Raw genomic sequence first — 23,450 nt, 5'->3', positions numbered from 1 at the left:
AAATTCTCAGATCCACAAACCACCAATGCATCAACATATTGGAATTTTGTTTCACAATAATACTCACCTTTATGAGTCATTTTTTGGTTACAATCAGGTATGTGCAAACACAAGGAATTTGATTTTTATATTAATTTTGATTTGGAGAAATGTAAGATTTGTTTCAAATTCTGCACCTTGTAAGGCACAAGTGAACTTGAATAAATGGTCCCTATAACAGCCTCCTCCCACATTTACCAAAGTTAATTGGCCCATCGGGGTAAATAATTGAAAAAGAGTTACTATTATATAGTTCAACGTCCTAGATCATCTTAAAGAAGTGGAATCAACAAACCAAAACCATACTGACTTCCCTCACTTGCTACAGGACTCCCAAAGGCTAAATCACCCTTCTAAGTACCAAAACCCTAAGTTAACTTTATTTTTCACTCACCTCAACTCCTATTGTAAAAGTATTTTCGGTTGTTGTTGCGCTGAGCCATAATCTCAAATCAGGTGCTACTAGGCGATTGAGAAAGCAGCCATAGTCAAGCACAAGCAAGCCGCCAGCCATATTCAAAAGGTGGGGTGCGAGAAGATCTGTTGTCGATCCATAAGGTTGTTCAGCTGCAGAGTAGATGTATTTTTTTAGCACCGCCGCGACAGACCATAGTTAGGCCCGAAGAAAGTGGATGAGGCAAAGTATCAACCACATGAAGAATTATTAAATCCACGTGCACAAGTTTGAGTGTGGTATGAAAAGTCAAAGTTTCAAAAATTATCATCCGAAGTGCAAAGTGAAAGTTTCAAAAGGTTTTATTGGTGGGCACACTTTTTGAAAAGTCATGTGAAGGTTATGCTTTTGAGTTTTATTAATACATGACATCTATTTTTTGAAAAAGAATGTTGTATAAAACTAAAAGGGCTCTTCATAAAGTGGTTCATAAAGTATTTAAGTGTTTTGAAGCATAAAGGATTTGAAAAGCTCTATTAGTCTACAAAACTATTTTGCCATTTTGTTAAGCATGATAGTTTTTTGGGTGAAGATTGTGCCTTACGGGGGTGCATAATGAAAATCATATTTTTTTTTGGGGGCGATATGGAAGACATCATTATGCAATTAGCAAAGTAGCTCTAAGAAAAGGAAAGACTGCAATCATGGGTCGCAAAGCGCAACCTAAACATATTAACAAAAGAAATCGAAAACAAGAGACAAAGATCATTGTCGTGGTTAGAGAGGTTTAGGCCGCAACCGTGGAACTGAAAAGTCTAGTAGAAGATAGAGAAGAAATCAAGGGTGATTGGTGTAGATTTGATTTTCTACCACCTCCTATGTTTACTGGTGAATATTTTGATCATTGGGTAATCAAGATGTTAACTTTTCTTCGAGCTAAAGAGTCAATTGAGTATGAATACAATAACCCATATGATGCATTATGTGATGTTTTAGCATTGAATTTTATAAAACAATCATTGGATGAGAAGTGTTTGTGCAAGGTAGAAAAAGCTACAACTTCCAAGGAAGCATGGAAGTTCCAGGAAGCGGAGTTTGATGCAAGGGGGAGTGACATGCAACATCAAGTTATGTCAAAAGAAAAGAACTTAGCCATAGATCTGAGAGTATATGAGAAAGACTCTAGGAGAAAAACAGAACTTGGAGAACCCCACTCAAAAGTGGATGATGGTTTTCAATACCATAAAATTGAAACCCATTATGCAAGCATGCATATGGATGAAGAAGATGCAACAAATATTACAAAGACAAAAGTTGAAGCCTCTGTGTGTGAAACATAGCAAGAGCAAATAAATATTCAAGAAATCCACTGTAATATGGATGATGCAGATGATTTTGGATCCCACTGTGATGAGACACATGTGGATGATGATTTCAAAGTTATAAGTGAATGTGTGAATCGGGCCACAATTGATGGATTTGGTGAAGTTGAAATTGTCAATGAAATTGACAATGAGCACATGCATGCTCAGATATCCCACCATGGTGGGGATGAACATTATGTTGATGATATGTGAGGTTTCTTTTTTGAAATAGGGATTGATTATGCCAATATGGTAAGCACAATATTTCATGAAACATTGAAGGGTGAAGCTGCCATTGTAGCAGCAATATATGAAGCAGTTGGAACTACTCATGAAACAATATGCCATCTTGTAGTAGCTAATGATCAAGAACATGATAAAGTGATTGAAGAGTTTTTGATGAGAATACCCACTAACAACATAACAATGGAAAAAAACCTTCATGCAGTTGAAAAGAAGGCATATGTAGAGCAGGAAGCTCTCACTGAAGGGAGTCATATTAAATATGTTTTTAACATTGTTTTTGAATATGCAGGCTTTCAAAATAGCATGGGAGCAGAAGTTGAAAGTGAGATTGTTAATAAATTTGATACAGATTTGAAGCTCATTGAAGAATGGATTCAGAAACCAATAAAACAAATTGATGCGAGTCTTAAAGCATCAAGTGGAATAAAAGAATTGAATTAAATGGTGAATAATGATCTTGAGTGTGCATATTATAGGAAAAAAGTAGCAGTACATGATGATGAAGGTGAAAATAATGATATAGATGTTTTTGAAGACAAAGATCAATGCATTGAAACCATTTTTCAGCAATGGAGCCAAGAAGAGATAAGATTTTTCTACCTAGAAATATGGCAGAAAGAAAGTCAGAAACATGAAGCGCAAGAAGCAGAGGAAAGAAGGCAGTTTGAAGATGCAATATTGTGGCATCAGTCCATGGTTGAATGGATATTTGAAGAGAAAGATGTAGTAGACAAGATCAAATTGTGTTTGAGTGGTTGAGTATTTGAGTGTTGAGTCAAGTCGAGTTAAGTGATAGACGACTTTGAGTGTGTGGTTCAATGTGGTTGCATGACAAGATATTTTAGGCAAGTAGCTAGTTGGAAAAGGTTAAATACCCTTCACTGGGTTCATTGTAAGTATCAAATTTTGTGTGATTAACAAAAGAGCTATAGCTCGTGTTTTATGTGTGAATTCCTGCATTGTCTCCTCTACCTTTCCAATACATTTAACATTTTAAATCAAATTTCCCAGTCAAAAACATAACAACTTATACTATAAAAGTGAAGGAGAGAGTGGAAACATATTTTCATAATAATAATAGAATTATTTATGTAAATGATTTGATGACTTATTCATCATTGAGCAATAGAGGGAGAGAATAAGTGTTACAAGAAGTCTTCATGGGAACAATAATAACTTCATGTCATTACCGTAGTGGTTTGAGGTGCCTATAAGAAAAATATAATGGATCATAACAGATAAATTGATAAGTACACTTCATCATTATAATATGCATGAATGTTAAATGTGGTCCATACTTCGAAATGTTACTATAAATCCATTGTTTCCATCCTATTAATTGAAGGATTCAATACACTTTATGTAAGTACAATCTTTCCCTTCGACCCCAAATTTTGAACAAATACTAAGCAGGACTTACCTACATACAGAGTTGAAAATATATATACCAACCATATATGCAGAACTCACATTATATGCAGAGTCATGACAATTAATGGTTGTATTTTACTTGAATGGATCATAAATATAGTCTCCATATTTCACAACTATGCAAAGAGTTGAACTTGAGTACGCTATCACTAGCTCAAATGGATGAAGATTAAATCAACACTCTAGCTAATGTTTTCGTACAAGGTTATTGAACAAAGATGATGTTATATATGCTTTGTTACAGCGAAACTGTTCCAACAGGTGGGAAACATGTTCTAATGGTTCCCACGCTTCTGGGAGGTTTGGAACTATATGGGAACATTACCTTTCTAGTCGGAGCTTGAATGGGAACTTGAGAAAGTTTCAGGGACTTTGAAGATTTCTTTTTTAGTTTCAACGTTCCCCGAGATTAGGGAATACAAAGCCTCTAGAGAAATATGTTGTACTGTCCACAAAACATGAGCTTAAGTTGAAACCTTCGTAAGAAGAAAGGTCGCATACATCATTAACATCGATATCCTTAATTGAGAAACTGGAGCAATCTCTTGATGGGTTAAGGAAGCGTGTGGCACCTTGATGTAAGGGTGATATCTGGGATGTCATGTTGATGAGTATTCTGTTATTGTTTATGTATATATATAACAGAAGATTTTGTGTGCATATTGTATGTGGCACTCAATGCTTAAACATTATAGTTGTTTTTTCTCTTAAGAATAATTAGAGAAACATATGTAAAATTGTTCCTTTGTATTTTTAAGCTAGATTGTTTCAAAGACTGGTTATGTGTTAGAAAATTGATAATGAAGTTGACATTTTATATATATAAAAGGGAAAGGCTCAGGGACAAAGACACCCAAAGAATATATTTATATATAAGAGAGATTAATTCAATATTAATTTTGATTAATATATAACTTATTTAATTAAAAATTTCTTTTTAATTTTTTTATTAAATAATATTATTGCTCTTGATTAGCCATTTCCTCTAAATTTTGAAGAAACCTAGATAGCCATACCCAAGTTCCTCACGTTCCCACTTTCCAAAAACTCATATTACATAGTATAGAAGCTATTAATGATCTATACCATCAAAATTCTATAACAATAAATAGTCCACTATGCACACCTTTCTAGACAAATAATATCCAACAAAACAAATCACACATATTAGGTTATTATGGTTCTTATGTAACTAAAATACACATACAATTCATATTAGGTTATTATTGTTCTTAGGTAACTAAAATACACATATAAATTGTACATATATGGTTTTGTGATTATAAATTTTTAATTTGTTGGTTGGTTACTTACTATAATATCACAATCATCACAACATATCGCCTTCTATTTTAAAAGAAAAATACAATCACCAAAGATCTTTTATCAAGGCTTAGTATATAGTCAATACTAACATTTTCATTTATATTTCTAGGTATAATTATACATGGTCATCCTAAGCGTAGATGGAACATATTTTTTTATTCATTTGCATTAGTTCGCAAGCCCATATGCTATTGATATAAAGATCATTATCATGAATATCCATGAGTAAACGTTGCTAATATTTATCACAAACCACTAAAAAGGAATTATCTATATATATGGAAAGAAATAAGGGGTATTATCTTGGATAAAAATGAAAGTAATCACATGCAATGACAAATGATAGTAGTGGATCATGAGGTGGGGCTGATTGAGAAACCTATGGTCATTTCTATGGAGTTACATTACTCGATAACAAGAAGGAACTCATATCCATGGAATTTACAAATTTAGATAATTCTTCTTAATTGGTTTTATGATATTTTTCTCTTAGTTTTTATGTATCTATTTTTTGCTTTTAAATCTCTTCAAGGTCACAAATCTCCATTGTTTAGCATATGTATTTTGAGTTTCAATTTGCTAAGCAAACTTTTGTTGTCTTCTTTATTGAAAATATTGAAATTCTTGGTATCATAAGGTTTTCCTTATGATCAACCATTCCAATTTCCATAAGAAGAGAAAGTCTATATCTTTTTCAATAATTAATAATTTTATCCTTAAAAAATTATTTTATTATTACTTTAAATTAATTATGCAAAATAATTTATAACATATATCGAATTTTTTGTTTTCATATTAAAATTAGTGTAAATATTTATGAATATTTTATAAATAAGTGTGTCTTCTTTTGGAATAAACCTTCCAAAATTTTAATTTAATTATCAATAATTATTAGGTGAGCGACTAAACATCTAATATCCATAGAATATTCTTAATAGTATACACAAATGAAATGCAGAATTATCTCCAAAGTTGTTTTTTCATTTTTTCTTTTTTCTTTTTTCAAATTTATTGTCTGAAATAATGTCACATAAAAAAATCCATGATAAAATGGTGTAAAGAGGTGTAAATCTCCATGGTTAAAAATTTTGTTCCATATTTTTGTAAATGTATAAATGTCTATCTTATATATTAATTATTTCTATCATCAATAATAATAATAATAATAATAATTAAAACTAAATGTATAATTTAGTTGCCAATGGGGCATAGAATAGACTATGATTGGGTGTACTATTATGTCACTCCATGATGTAAAGGTCACATGTTCTAAACTCTATGGGAAAAAATCTACTCATGTTAAAGGTTGATGTTGCCTAGGCCAAGTGCGATCCCTAACTGATTTTGACGACTTAGATGCCCATGGGTCATGGTTTCTTAAGCCAAAGGTTAAGCCTATTGGAGGACATAGACCACTTGAAAAATAAAAAACAAATTATAGTTTAGTTAGTTTTTATGATTTTTTTAATTTTAACAACATGAGAGGTATCATGATATCAATTTTTTGATACTTATTTTTATATATAGCAACATTTATGGCCATTTAATTTATAGGGTTGTGTGAATTTTAATATAGTGCAATATTCAAGTTCAACAATTTATCTCTATTTTATCAAATACAATTTAAATGAAATGATATTTCTATTTAAATATATTTTCATTCCATTCAAATTTTAAATTTTAAGTATGGGATCATTTTGGAAAAGAAGATTAACCTTTGTCTTGAAAGCCATGATAAAAGAGCTAAATGGAAAGTTGTATTTAGGAGACATCCCTAACTTATATATCATTTTTTTACTCATATGATCATCAAAGAAATGTCGCAATAATAAGATTGATCTCTTATGTTTCCTTCTTGACTTTAGAAAAGCTTTGTATGTTGTTCCTCAAGATAAGATTTGAAAGAGGCTAAAAGAGATAAGGGTTCCTCCTGATCTAAGGACTATTGTGATTAGGCTATGCAAATATTATTTCCAAGCTTAGAACAACAGAGGGTTGGTAAAAAAAAATTACATGCAATATCAGAGTTAAGCAAGGATGTCCCTTATCCCCTACGCTTTTTAGCATTTACTTTGATAAGCTAGAAGAGTGCTTGAAATTGCTAGATGTGACAACCCCAAGCTCATTCATATGGTCATTATCTTCTCTTTTATGAGGACAATATTGTTCATTTAGATAAGTCCCAAGAAAATCTGCAAAAACAACTTAGAATTCTTCAATATTATTACTCCAAGATGTGTATGATCGTTAATAATGAAAAGACTAAAGTCATGTTAATCAAATCCGAAAAGATGAACTATCATAATTTCACTTATGATAATAAATACTTGGAGAAATTTTCTCCATAAAAATATCTGGGATTTGTCATTCATCATCAGCTCAACTGGGATTATAAAGGCTATAAAGCTTACTATGAGTTTGAAAACAATTTTAAGTTGATAGATCTTTGGGCATGGTGTAAAAAGAAGTTGTTATTTTAGACTCTCATCAACATGCTTGTTATTTTGTATACATGTGAGGTTTTGTGTTTCAATATATCTAGAGAATCATGGAGGAATATTGAACAGATCCAAAAGAAATTTATAGCATATAACCTTAAGATTAAAGAAAATACTCCCTACCTTATCCTCTCAATTGAAGATGTCATTTCCCCCATTGAAAGCATGACTATGACTAGGTATCCCATGTATAATAAGAAGCTATACAACATGGAAGCCAAGAGGTTTCCTAAAATAATTTTTAACTTTAACATAAACCCCTGCCTCTGGCTCACGCGAGATTGGCATAAGGATGACCATTGAGGATTAAAGAAGGAGATCATCTTGCAAAATAAGCATAATATTAAAAATATTATTACTTCCAAATTTAAGAATAAGTTTTGGGATGATAAGAAGTTAGAGGGAAAAATAAATGCAAGGTATTATAAGGATGTGAACAACCCCAATCTCAAAAAGAAATTTATCTTTCTGTCTTGACAAGTGTTAAGAACAATATGAAGATTTCCAAAATAAGAACTAATTTTCATGAGGTGCAAAGTGAAATCAAGGGAAGTGTTAAGAACAATATGAAGATTTCCAAAATAAGAACTAATTTTCATGAGGTGCAAAGTGAAATCAAGGGTTTGTCGATTCCCAAAACTCCTTGGGACAAGAGAGTTTGTCATCTTTGCAATACTATGTCGATTGAAGATGAAAATCACTTCCTCTCGGACTGCCCTACACTTAATCACATCCATTCTAATTTTCAAAATATTTTCCACACTAACAACATTCTTAACTTATTAAGTTAAAACTATGGAGACCTAAGAACTTTTCCCTCTCTTATTTTCAACCATAGAAATAAAATGTTAAAAGAATTCAATTAATCTTTTACTTTCTTAAGGTTTAGTAGATAATATTAGTCTTAATAAACTTTAAGCAATATCATTATATTATAATTCTATTTAAATGCCATAATTCCGTTAGACTTTTATAATTTGAATAGTTATAAAATTATTTTATTAATAATTTTTCTCAATATTTTATAATTTTATTCTTATAATTCATATGGAACTTTCCAAATTTAACCATTTTTAACAACCATTTAAATTATATCCAAATTAAACAATTTCATTTTAATCTTATCATTTCCATTGAGATTATAATATCATTTGAATGTATTACAACTTCATTCAAAGTTTATAATTTCATATAAATTTTGTTTATTATAATTTAAATTAAAGTCAGGAAATCTAACTTTGGAACTTTTCTTTCTCTTTTTTATCACAGAAATAAAACCTTAAATAATTTCAATCACTTCTTTCTTAAAATCCAATGGAGCATATTGTTCTTAATAAATATTAATCATCATAGTCATAATATTAATCATCATAATGATAATTTAAATTATAATTTTATGTAAATACATCATAAATTTAAATTATATTCATTATAATATAAACTATAATTCAGTTAAAATAATTTTGGAAAAGCTTATTGGCTTTCCTTACGTACAATAAATATTTAATATATTAATTCATGTAGTTTCTAACAATAATATTCCTCCTTTAACCAGGACGTTCTATGTGTGGGTGATGGTCAATAGCTGAAAAATCGAATTCTCTTATTCTTCGAATTTAGGAAAAGCCACCATGGAAACTTATCCCTTCTTATGGCATCAATTTAATATTGACTATACGATTTATAAACTAGTTATCATTGTAAATTCTAAAAACACAATAATCGTTTGCAAACACAGTTCATTTTAATTAAAAAGTCATGCGAGGTTAGGTTCTATGCATGATGTGGCTTCATTCCATACCTGATTCTATCAACGTACTGTGATATGCGTCGGCACATATTGAAATTTCTTTTGGATCGTCTTTACTTCATTTCTATGTTTCTGTGTAATGACAATGAAAATGCAGATACGTGCGACGGAAGGAAGTTTGATAGGGAGATGCATTTTGAGGAATAAACGTGTGATTGCAATGACTCGCTGTATGAAGACATTCCGCAGGAAGAACTTGATATAACCACTATCACTGAAATACATCATGCCATTCTCACCATTAAACTGAAATAGTAATCTTCAGTTATGATTTCTAGGCCAAGGAGGATTCTGATGAGTTACTTCCACTTCCGGTCTGAGCCTCGAAAAATCTAAGGGACACCCGATGTTGGATTATATTTTTTCTGCCAAATGGGACTGTGATGAGTTCCATCAACACTGAGTTTTTCCCAATCCTACGTAAATATAATAAACTAGAGGTATGGAAAATAAATAAAATATTTTTTTTATATTTATTACATAATTTATTTTATATTTAGGTGTTGACACCTAATCCTTGTAATTGGGTGAATTTATGTAAATAAATAAATTAGAAATATGAACAGTCATCGGAAGATGAACTGAACAGTCTCTCCCTCATGTATATAACAAACACCTACCTGATGGAATAATATAGTCGAATCATTTTTTCCTTATGGAGTTACTGCTTGGCCTGACATGGTATCAGAGCTAGCTCCCAAAATAGTTGTAACTCCCACTGCGAGTGCTCTCTGTCCACTACCAACTCCTCTCTGTCCCCTCACAGTTCTTTGTTGTACGCTGTATGTTGCTGCCAAAATTCTTTGGTAGCCTACGCCTGACATTCATCTGAACGCTGCATTATCTGCGTTCTCTGGCTCTCTAGACTGTCCACAAACGTTTTCTGCCATACCTTCACTGAAAGCCATCTCCTCCGCCATTATTGTGAGTCCATGCAGTCCGTTTGAAGACTTCTAACTTCACAGTTCAAGGCCTCGGCTACTCCTGCTCGACGCTCAACGCACCAGTATTCTAACTATACAGGAAAACGTTGTTTCTTGGGTAATCTTTACACATTTAAATCAATGTTTCAATATATACGCTACGTGAATAATGCTTTGAAGCCCTCCACATAACGCTGCTTCAATCTGCTCTTTTGCTGCTTCCTTGATGTGCCTTGAACGACAAGCACTTTGCTGCTCTAAGCATGTCCAAGAGCTCTGTTTAAACATGCGTGCTTGACAAGAATAAACAATATATGTGAAAAATGCGAGAGCAGATCCAGCTTCTCGAAGGTCCGAAATTACTATTGATAAAATGGTCCTAAGTCAAGAACGTTGCGTGGGTGGCCGGTTTGAATGCTTCTACCAGCATTGCGGGCATCAGAGTGGTGCAACTGGTGTGGTGAGCCATTGACTGTTTGAATAATGCTGCATTGAACTATTGTTTTTTCATATAAAATAATTCAAGTTTTCGCCAGCGTGGACGACTTTGTGACTCCGCGACGTTTGCCTGCGAATTTTATTTAAGGACGCCTATGTGCTTCATTATGTAGTAACGTGTGCTTCATGTACATCATATTTTTGGTTCCATTATATATAAACTTTAATGGGCATATATTACATTATAAAATTACCATTAGAGCATTTAATACATTGGAGGCATATGTAATATGTAATATTTGTATATAATGTTGGATGCATTTATATCAAACATTACATTATAAAATTACCATTGGAGCATGTAATATGTAATATTTGTATGTAATGTTGGATGCATTTATATCAAACATTGGAGGCATTTGGAGAAAATATGTTGCATATAGATGTAGCATGAGGTATTGACCTACATATTGGTATATGAGGAAGAGATTTGAAATCTTTTGAGAATGCCCTTTTGAGTACAATTTTATTATATATTGGCAGAAGTATTTTTCTATCAACAAAAGTATTTTTTTTTTTACAAAATGCATTCAATCATATCCATGGTGGGAATAGTTCTCACTGGCAAGGAGAACTATCTTGAATGGTTCCGGATGATAAAACACATCCTCATTTTCAATGAGTTGTAGAAAGGAGTGTGTGTCAGAGACGGAGACAATGACCCAGTATAGCCTACCTCAGACAAAGAGCTCGTCATTTGGGAAAACAAAAACAACAAAGCTTATGCATTAATCTCAGCATTTGTAAATAAAGAGATGAGTCATCATATTTCGTCATATTCAACTGCCTTTGAAGCCTTACAAAAGCTAAAAGAACTCTATGACTCACATTCTGCACATGAAGTTGTTCAACTCGTGATTAAACTCTTCACTCTTGAACTGCAAAATAATGATCCTCTTGCTCTTGTACCTGAAGTAAAGTCTATAATGCATGATATGAAATCCACTAAGGTTGAATTGGATATTCCTCTTATTGCTTTTCTCAAGGCACTTCATCCTACTTACTCCAATTATCTTAAGTCATTGCAAGCAAATGGAAATCTCAAAGATATAACCTTTGACATTCTTGTGAAAAAGTTTGTTGAAAGAGAGAGTTTTTGGAAAGAAGACAACCCCTAAATCTTCTGAAGAGGCTATGTGCCTTACTCATAAAGAAAAGCATCCTGCTCAAGATTCTACAAGAGGAAGAGGTGGTTGAAGAGGAAGAGGAATATATTTTAGAGGCAAGGGGGCAAAAATTCTCAAGGAGAAAAGGCAGATTTGCACTGCATTCGCTGCAAAAGAAATGGATCACATGATGCCTCTACATGGAAGCTACCATGGGACAAAATTGAGCAGAAAAGAAACCAATAGAAAGGTAAAACTGATGATACAGACAAAGGTAAAGCACCTGAATCCGCTCACTATGTTGTGGCACAATGTAATATTGGAGTAAACGAAGATTTATTTAATGCTTCACTTGCTTCTTGGAAAAATGATTGGTTGCTTGATTCAAGAGCAACCTACCACATGACTCATAGAAAAGATTTTTTTGAATATTTCACTGACAATGTTGATGGAGCAATATACTTTGCAGATCAATCAAAAATCAAGCCATCAGGGCTTGGCACAATCAGGCTTAAACTGCCTAGTCTTCCAGACTTTCTTTTGGATCATGTTCTATATCTCCCACGGCTCTAGAGAAACTTGCTATCCTTGGTCCACATCCGTCAGCAAGGTCACTCCATTCATATGTTTGATGGCAAGCTTGAGGTAAGAAAAGCATCTAACCACTCACTTGTCATGAGGGGAATAGAAGAAGAAAGGCTTCTCAAACTACAAGGAACCTCTGCTCATGCACAACATTTCTCATACAATTCTCATCATGAAGAAGGTACACTTCCATCAAGTTTATTATGGCATGCTAGATTTGGACATTTGAACTAAGACAATTTCTGCTTGTTGAAGAAAAATGGTGTTGCTGGTTTGCCTACAATTCCTAGGAAACTTAAGCAATGTGATGCTTGCATTCTAGGAAAGCATAGCAAATAGTCCTTTCATGATTCACATTCAAGAGCACATAGAAAACTTGAACTCATTCATTCAGATTTATGTGGTCCAATGCCTGTTCCTTCTGCAAATAGAAATAAATATATCATGACATTTATTGATGACTACACCAGAATGTGTTGGGCTTATTTATTGAGGAACAAATCTGATGCTTTTCAAACATTCAAGAATTTTCATAAATGGATTGAAAATGATGCACAATCTCATATTGGGTCTATTCGCACTGATAATGGAAAAGAATACACATCAAATGAATTTGAAAACTATCTTCGCCAACATGGGATCAAACATCAAACAATTGTGCCTTATAATCCCTAACAGAATGGTGTAGCTGAAAGAATGAATAGAACAATCTTAAATATGGTACGATCCACGCTCTTCTTAAAAAATGTAAAGATAATGTTTTGGGCTGATGCTGTTCTATGTGCTGCATATATAAAGAATAGATGTCCATCTAATGCTATTAGAAACAAGACTCCTTATGAAATGTGGTATGGACATGTTCCTTCGGTAAAACATCTCAGGGTCTTTGGTTCCACCTGTTATGCTTTGATACCAAAGGTACATAGAAACAAACTTGGTGCTAGAAGTCGTAAGTGTATCTTCCTGGGGTATTCAAACACCTCCAAAGCATATCGTTTCTATGATGAAATAAATAAGAAGTTTGTTGTATCTAGAGATGTAATTTTCTTTGAATCATCCAAAACTAACAATGTTGTTGAGTGGCAACTTGATTGCTTGGATAGATTCACAAAAGCAAAATCATTTCAAGAATTTGATAATCATATTCCACATCTTGAAGGGGGGATTCCTATACTAGATCAACATGTGGAATCTTCTTCTGAAGAACACTCTCCCCCACATGAAACTCCAACAACAGATGATGCTTTAAGTGATGTAATTGATTTAATTGGGAGACTCAATCTTGATTCAGTCCCAACTCAATCAATGGAGCAGCCTCGACCATCTGAGAAAGGTCCCCCAAAGTGGTTGACAAAGACACTTGAAGGTGTTCATCTTGATGAAGTTGGAAAGTGATGAAAAGAGATCTTGGTATAAGTCCAAAATCCTCTTTCTTGTAAAAATCCCAAATCTTGGACCTGTGGTTAAGACCCACAAAGTCCTATCGGAAGCATTCTTGGCTTTAAGCCTTTTATAAACAATCCAAATCTTGGACCTGTGGTTAAGACCCACAAAGTCCTATCGGAAGCATTCTTGGCTTTAAGCCTTTTATAAACAATGGACTTACAATAATATTCCCCAATATAACTATCGGCGCCTTTATAACCATCGCAAGCCACCACCCATCCACTTTATCAATTAATAGAGCTTTAAAGCCCCGCGCCCACATGTATACAAATACATGGGAAACACCTTAAAACCCCGCTTTACCATTCATAAACAATGGACTTACGTTAATATCAAACCATGCCTTTATCGGATCCTAAACACCCTTCACAAACATTACAACATATGCATTAAGCATAAAACCTCCGTTGCCGCACATATATTAATACATGGGAAAACATTATAAAACCCGCTCCAATTCAAATGCCCGGATTTCAAACTTTATATATCTGCCTTTATAATTATCGGCGGGTCTGATTATCAGTCATAGCAACAACACTTAAGCCCTTCCTTCCTCCGATGCGATAGTCACATATATTATATATGCGATAGTCGCGGACCCGATACCTCTTTATAACTCCTCCCTATAATGACTTCGGGTCCGGGCTATCGGCGATTCCTTATCAGTGGGGTTGTAATGTGATGGGTCTGCGGACCCGACGCCCCTTCAAGCTATTCTCTATAATATTTCGGATCCCGCTGTTGGAACGCACAGTTCTAAAGGCCTTGCAGACCCGACTCCCTTTATATCCTCAACTTTGTAATGTGTCGGCTCCGAGAAATCGGAGCTCTCCCACTTAATAATACTAAAGACTCCTCTCCGATGCGATATTGGTTTCGGACCTGATAAGGGTAAGAACCAATCTTAATAGGATTTCATGTCCACCACAACGCTCCCGCTTAAGGAAAATATCGTAAATTCTCTGTGTAAACATAATTAACCACGGGCTTTGTAAAATGACTTAAAGAACCTACGAACGCAGCAATGAGAGGGAAACGCCATAAAGGCTTCAATCAAACATTATACAGGAAATCAAAGCGGATTCAACACTTTCAATACACATTAAAATAAGCTGTCTGATACATGCATATATATATTAACGGAACATCATTAATTCCGATACACAGATGGAAAAACTTTCAAGAACAATGCTTCCGCTCAGTCCTCCTCTCTCTCTAATCACAGAACATGCACTTCCTCTGTTCTAACATAGTCAGAAAACTCTGCATATATTAATATGAAGGCATGAATTTACATTGAGAGACTTCAGTCTCATGCACACACACACACAGGCCAGATTTCCCTCACTAATGGCCTCCTCTCTCACAAGCCAAATTCTCCACTCTGGTGGCTTTTTTTTGCCCGTAGGCTTACATTCATATATATAATAAACATTGATATCAAAAGCCTAAAACTTCTACATGCATGCATATATGCAAAAAGCCTCTTGAGGCTTTATTCCATCTTTTCCTTTTTTTAAAACAAGAAAGCCTCCTTATCTACATCTATTTCTTTTATGCCTAAAAGCTCTCCCTTGCTCCTAGAATCATGGAACTACTCATGTTCTTATTTATTTATTTTGAGAGCATCTAATTAAATCACACTTAAATATTACTTTGACTTGAAACTTAGGAAACTAATTCCTAAAATGTATGACCCCCTATGTCTACTATTTACAATGATCTCCCTTGGGCTGAATGCTCCTGCATCAGACTCCCAAGGTAGAAAATATTCATGATCTCCTGATCATGTGTCTTCTGGTCTTGGTCTTCCTGGATCCCACACTTTGTTCTGCAGCTGTCCAAATGCTTTATTCCTTTGTTGCCGCTGCATTTCTGCTGTCCTTTGCTCCATTTTCTTCTTCTTGTCAATCAGGTTCAAGTTCTGATTGATCTTGCTTGCTGCTATTTCTATTTTCCTCCATTTGGATTGCTGCATCATCAGCTGCCATATTTCTTCAATTTCTATGTCCAACTTACTGCTGCTGTCCCCAATTTCTGTTAATTCAGCTGCTGTAGCTGCTTTTGCAGTGACTGTTGTTACTGCTGCTTGTCTCTTCCAGGGTTCTTTCATCATCATCCGCCTCTTCATTTCAATTTCTCTGTCTAATAGACTTTCTCCAACATCTTCAATAAAACCTGTACTCACAAAACAATTGTTAGAATAAAAACCATAAGGCTTCAGTGCCTCTTTTGCTGCTATCAATGTTGTCTCAGCTGTCACTATAAATGTCATCCCATATGTTGCTAACATTGATGTTGCTGCCATTGATGTTGCTTCAGCTATCACCATAGATGTTGTTAACATTAATGTTGCTACCTCCCAAACTTCCTGTCCCTCTGCAACATTCTTTTGCTCACCACCTGTAAATTCTTTCTCAAGTTCAAATGTTTCCAGCAAACATTTCAGCTATTTCTTTTCAAGCATTTCATCAACATGCTGTAGATTAATTTCAGCATAACCTTCATCTTCCTCTTTGACAATCTTCAGTAATTGTCCATCATCAAAAAGAAGTGAAGCTTGATTGATTCTGGCAATCAAATCAAGTTCTTCAAACACTGTAGCTTCATCCTGTACTACTGTAGCAGCTTCAGAATTTTGTCCTCCAATCTTCTTTTGGCTATACAGAAAAGCCAACTCTCTTTTGTCACCCATGGTAACAAGCCTCTGCTTATGAGACATGATTGTCTCATCTTCTTTCTGCAACTGTTCTCCTCCTTCCAAGACAATTCCAAATGATGGACTGTCTTCTTTCTTACCTGTAAACACAATCAAATTGTCAGCATCAAAATCACAAGACCCACTGGATTCACTTGTCGATTCAGTCACCAAGTTTTTTCTCTGCAGCTCCAAGTCTTTTTCAGGACTCAGAAAATCTTCACTGGTTTTCTCCTCAGCTTTCTCTGGCAATACTTCAGTATTCTGCTCTGAGTTCTTTCCCGACTCCTCCACTACAACAAAACCCTGTGATTAGCATCCCATTTTTCTTCCTTTTTTGCGTCTAGAGCCCATTTTTGGTGCTATTTGTGTCCATTTATCAAATATGGTGCAAAACTTGATGCAAAGTTTGCACCGCGTTTTTCACCAAGTCTTACACCAAGTTTAGCACCAGGTATTGTAATAGGTTTTGCATCAAGTTTTACACCAGGTTTTATGCCAAATTTTGTGCCATCCTTTGCACCATGTTTTGCATCAAGTTTGGCACCTAATTTTGTTTCGCCAACTTTTGTATCATTTATTGCATCCACTTTTTGCGCCTACACTTGCATTACCTTTTTCATCATCTCTTGCATCCTCTTTTGCATCATTTTTTGCATCCATTTTTACATCATTTTTTGCATCCCCTTTGCGTCAAGATTTGCATCAAGTTTTGTGTCTCATATTGTATCTACTTTTGCATCAACTTTTGCATCATATTTTTCATCCATTGTTGCACCCATGTTTACGTCCAATTTTGCATCTTATTTTTCATCTTCATTTGCTTCTTTTTTTGCATCTATCATTACATCCACTTTTGTTGTGACACTATTTGTACCATGTTTTGTACTTATTGTTGTACCCACGTTTGCTTCCAATTTTGCATCCACTTTTGCATCAAAATATTGCATCTATTTTTGCATCCACTTTTGTGTTGGGTTTTGCATCTCATTTTGTATATTCTTTTGCATCTACTTCCATTGCATCCATATTTTTCATCCAATTTTGTTTCTGTTGTTGCACCCATGTTTGCATCCACTTTTGCATCCCTTATTGCATCTTGTCTTGCATCCAAGTTTGCATCTTTTTTTGTGTTTTTTATTACATCCACTTTCTCATCCACTTTTGTTGTGCCATATCTTGTGCCTATCATTGAAACCCACATTTTCTTCCAATTTTGCATCCACATTTGCATCCTCTTTTGTGTCCAAGTTTGCATCAAATAATTTTTATGTTTTTTGCATCCCATTTTGCATCTACTTTTACATCCACTTCTGATGCGTCCAATTTTGAATCTAATTTTTTGTCCACTATTGCACCCATGTTTGGTCCATGTTTACATCCATTTTTTAATCCAATTTTTCCTCCTTTTTGCATCCAAGTTTGTGTCTTTTTTTTTGTTCATTGTTGTATCCCCATTTATTTCACAACAATGCATGCTAACTTTTATGCCTACTATTACACCCATGTTTTCTTCCACTTTTTCATCCATGTTTGCATCCTATTTTGTGTCCAAGTTTGCATCAACTATTGCATCTACTTTTTCATCCACTTTTGTGTCAATTTTTCTGTCTTGTTTTGCATCTACTTATGTTGTGTTCACTCTTCATCCAATTTTACGTCTATTGTTGCCCCCATTTTTTTTTGACTTTTGCATCCATTTTCCAACACATTTTTTTTTGCATTGATGATATTTATTATGACATTAACAATTATGAACAACTGATGACAATGTCAATAATTATGACGATGATGATAATGACATGAATTGTGATTATTATGATAATCAAAGTGATGATAAAGATGATGGGGGTTATAATGACAATGATGATGATGACAATGTGATGGCGATGCTAATGACCTTGGACAATCTTCCCAATTTTTAAATGTTGTCATGGTCATAATCATAATCATTATCTTTAGAGTCATCTTCCAAGTCATCATGATTTGATCATCATTATCATTATTTTCATCTTGGTCATAATCAACAACAATAGTGGCATGAATGATGATTATGATGTTCATGACGAAGTTGACAACAATGATGATAGAAATTACATTAATTATGATGATGGGGATGATGAGAATTATAATGACGATGATAATGATAGTGATGATGATGATCATCGATCATCTCTAAAAAATAAAGTTTTCATTTCTCTTGCATATATCATGTGTCCTAACAACCCTTTTTGAGAACTCGTAATAATTTTTGGGTTGATGATATTTCTTACGACACCTATAATTATGAAAAATTGACGAAAATATCCATAATCATGATGATGATGATGATGATGACGACATGAATGGTGATTATGACGATAATGCAATGATGAGATTGATGGTGGTGATGATGATTATAATGGAGATGATGACACTCCCTCCAAACTAGGGAGATATTCATAATGAGACAAAAAAGTACTCTCAAGTTGAAATATTCATGTAAGAAGGGATCTAGATTGATAAGCATCAACGATGATTTACATCATCATAGCCAACATTGTCAAAATAGAAAGGCCTTGACTAACAAGTTATATCTCTCCATTAGATCATAGCACAATGTTAGGAGGCATAAATTTGGACACCACTACCTCTTTAGGCACTTACCGCACTAGGATGTTCATCAGGCATGTCCTCGCATGATCATTTCCTAATCCACTATCATAATATTTGACATCAGGAAATGTCGATCCTCATGACTATTCTTATCTTGGATTAATTTACTTGACTTATGGCGGTTAGTCCTAGTCAAAGCACAAATTCTCAAAGAATATTGGTCCCAGATGTTTATCTAATCCACCATTCTCCCTCTTGGTGTCTTTAGTAGGCTTACGACTATTAGTCTCGGCCATAGTACATGACAAATGGATAATATGGTGTCAATGCTCACTCCCTCTCAACCAGGAAGGAGACAACCACAAGCATAAGCGTTTCTCAAGAATACCCATCATTTTCATAGTGAATAACATCATTAATTTGTTTTCATCACATGACACCTTTATGATTGAGCATTCATAGATTTGTGGCAAAATATTTCCCCTTTTGTCATTTTTGATGAAAGAAATCAAAAAGTGAAAGCCAAAATCATTAAAGATACACTATAATGATTTATCTAAGTCTAAACTCTAAGGTTAAAGTGAAACTTTATGTAAATATTATATCTATGAGTTGTTCAAAACTTATGAAACCTTATTCCCTAAGTCCTATATATAAGAAAAATCAAAAGAAAGAAAAATAAAGCCCAATGAATGGTAACTCATGTATTCACACCCTCTTTGGAAAACATATGAATATATACACTCCTAGTCACACTTGATCATATGTTTGTGATGGTTAAATCATGAAGTCCTCTTTTCCCATTTCATTTTCACTTCATCATTTAAGAACCTAATTGAGGATCTAGGTAATTTTCTTGCCTAAGGGTTTCATGTCTACTCTTGGTTTACTTATGTCACACTAAGGTCAATCATGTGACGGAATGAAATACTTAAGTTTGTGGAGTTATTAGAATAGTGTATTAAGTTAGTCACCACACACACATGTATTACATGTCATTGATCCACATGTGTGGGTTGGAGACTCATTGCTTGAGAACTTTAATGGATACTACTTTAGGGCCTTGATGGTGTCGTACAAAATCTCTTGGTAAACATTGTGATTCATCCTTTCTTTTCCTCAAGACACTTGATAATATTGAGGTCACTCTCGATAATCCACGCAGATGGGGAGTATAAATTACTTGTGTTGGAAATAGAATTGAGAAATAGAGGTTTTCCATTTGTGATATTGGAGTCATAGACATTGGATACATGGTAGTAGTCCTAGATGTTAATTAACTAAAATTATATTGTCATAATGTGAAAAGAGGTAAACATATTGGTAACCTTGATGTCCTGATCATTCCAAATAATAGCCATTCCACCCAAGTATATCTAATCGTCAATCGCTACTACTTGGAAATTCCACCCCCATTTTCTATTTATATGAGGGAGAACCTCACTTAATATTTTTATTTCTTATATCAACATTATTGATAGGTGCTTTGCGTACCATTTTTATTTTAGGAGTATTTGTTTTCCTTTACTATTGAGGTCCCTCATGTTCCATGAGACTATTTTCATGGAGAATTTACACAGAAAGGAAGTATAATGTGACTAAAAAAACATGTTCCAAGATTTAAGTTATTGGACAATGCCACTTCATGACTCCTATATTTCCTTAACCTGGGACTGAATGGTGAACTTGATAGCCTTAAGGGAAATTAACCAATGAATATCTCAAAAAGAGGTGACTTTTGAATTTATCACATACAAGTTAATATACTAAAAAAAATATCCATAAAAATTTCATCAATCAATGAATCTTTAAAAAAAATATTCAAAACAATTTCATCAAGCAATGAAGCAATACATTATAAATTACAATCTATAAACCTTTTGGGAACTTTTTGCTAAACCATGTTCAAAACCAACATATTTAATATTAATATTTAACAATAATATGGAAAATAATACATTTTCATAAATTAAATAACATGTTATCAATCCTAAGAAATGTCACTAACATAAAACTAAAAAGCATGCAACTAATGGGAGTGACCACTCAAGGCTACCATAAGACAATTAATCTATTAAGGCAAGGATTAATGGGGAAAGAAATCTACAAAGGACAAAGGCAAACCTATTTTAACTTTATTGTTTTATTAGGTGCAAGTTGAACATCTCAAGATATAATGAAGAGAATAATTAATTTTATTGCATTAAGAAAACCCAAGCACATTCTATAACTTAGCAAGGAAGAGATGTATAATACCCATCTCAACGACACAACACATGGCATTAAGTTACTTTTTATACATAATTTAAACTTATATCATAAAATCACAAATTTAGCATGAATGGATGTTTAAAATCCATTTTTATAAAAAGAAAATATAATTTTTGTTATTAAAAAAAAACCAGAAACTAAATATATTTTTTTAGAAAATAAAAAAATACTAAACTGAATATATATTTAAAAAAAAACTAAACTTAAGAAAAATATCTATATATATATATATATATATATATATATATATATATATATATATATATATATATATAATTTAAAATATTTTTTAGAATTTTTTTAAACACGTCCCTCCATTCTAAGAAGCAAAAATAATAATAGAAATAAGGACGGACCGAAAATATTCCTTTCCTTGGTAAGTGGTTCCCACCATTTATTCCACTCACTCGAGTTATTTCATAAAACAGAGATAAGTGTTATTTCACACTCTTTTGGAAAAGCCTATTGAGCTTCTCTTATGATACATCTATTCCCTGATGGAGTCCTTGATATATTGATCAATTTTTTATTCCTTGATTAATTAGAGCAAAGAAAACATGAGTACTCTTAATTCCAAGTTCAATGCCTCTAATGGTGGACACAAGGCAAGGGAGGGGTTGCTATCATGGTCATAACTCCAAGTTCATTGTCTTTGATGGTAGACGAGGCAAGGGAGGGGGTTGCGGTCATGGTCGTGGTCGTGGAGTTTTCTCTTTTACATTATATTTAGGGAGTTCAAAGCAATTTGAATGGAATCATTGTCGTCACTAGGTATAATGGATTAAGTGTGATAATGGATAAAATGCAGTAATTATTTGTGAGCATTTGTTCTCGAACGAACATTAGGATCTATCTTATTATAGAGAAAGTACATGCATTAAAAACAACTCAATATTTCATGTGACATTCATATTGTATGTAACTTATTTTTCATTAAAAACAATTTACTTTTTCATGTGAATTCCTTTTTTGTTAAAATTTCTTCTATTTCTAATCTGAATTACAATTGTAATTTGAAATAAAGCTTCAAGTAAATATTAATTTACCAATTTTGCATGGAAATCATAAGAAACATTCACAATATAATATGAAGAACAAATGGGTACCTACTTCATATGGATTAAAAAATGCTTCTACTACTTAATGGAATTACAAGTGTAATATTAGTTGGATCTCCAATATATCTTAAGCCATATTTTCATTTTATTTTTAGTACTATTAAATGTTATTATGTCCTACCTCATTTTATTGTTAGCATTGTAATAAAAATATGCATTTTGCTATAGAATTAGTACTAACATGTAATATTGATTTTTTTTCCAGAAGGCTATAGGTAATGACCACGAAGATGATGATATAGACTATGTTTAGATTACATCATATATTAGAGATGATGATGATGAGGATGGCAATGGCATTGGTGATGATTATGTGGATGATATTATCAGGATGGTCAGGATGATGATCATGGAAATGATCATGAGGATGAGATTGACTATGATTTTTGTGGTGCTAGCTAGCCATGCGTTATTTTTTATATTTAGTTGGATGTCTTAATATGGTAATCATACATTTGAATTTTAGTTTATTTGAATAATTATTATGATACTATAGGTACTATCTTGTTACCTTATGAATATGTTGAAAATTGTTTACAATTTTTTTATGAAGAATTATCGTGTATGATGAGATTCCTATTTTTTTATGGATGTTGTGAATTTACTTTGGCATAATGATATCTATGAAACATTTTTATTTGGTAATCTTACATTGAATTTTAGTTGATTTGATTAAATATGATGATGATATTATCATTGTTATCTTGTTATTTTATGTATATATTGAAAATTATCAACATTATTTTAATGGACAATTATTATGTATGATGATATTACTATCTTTTGATGGATGTTGTGAATTTACCTTAGAATAATGGTGTTCATGAAATATTTTGATATGATAATCGCACATTTGAATCTTAGTTGATTTGATTAAATATGATGAGGATATTATTAGTATTATCTTGATACTTTATATATGTGTTGAAACCTGTCAATGCTTTTTTATGGAGAATGATTATGTATGATGATATTACTATTTTTGGATGTAATGTTGTGAATTTACCTTGGAATAATGATATCTGCGATAAATGTTGACTTAGTAGTAATATATTTATATTGAAAATTGTCAATGATATTTTAATGGAGAATTGTTATATAT

This window comes from Pinus tabuliformis, chromosome Q (genome assembly GCF_031772625.1).
Source record: "Pinus tabuliformis cultivar Carrire ecotype Pingquan chromosome Q, CPIR1, whole genome shotgun sequence".
NCBI lineage: Eukaryota > Viridiplantae > Streptophyta > Pinopsida > Pinales > Pinaceae > Pinus > Pinus tabuliformis.
The sequence above is the reverse complement of the archived record's forward strand: the minus strand, read 5'-3'. Positions refer to the sequence as shown.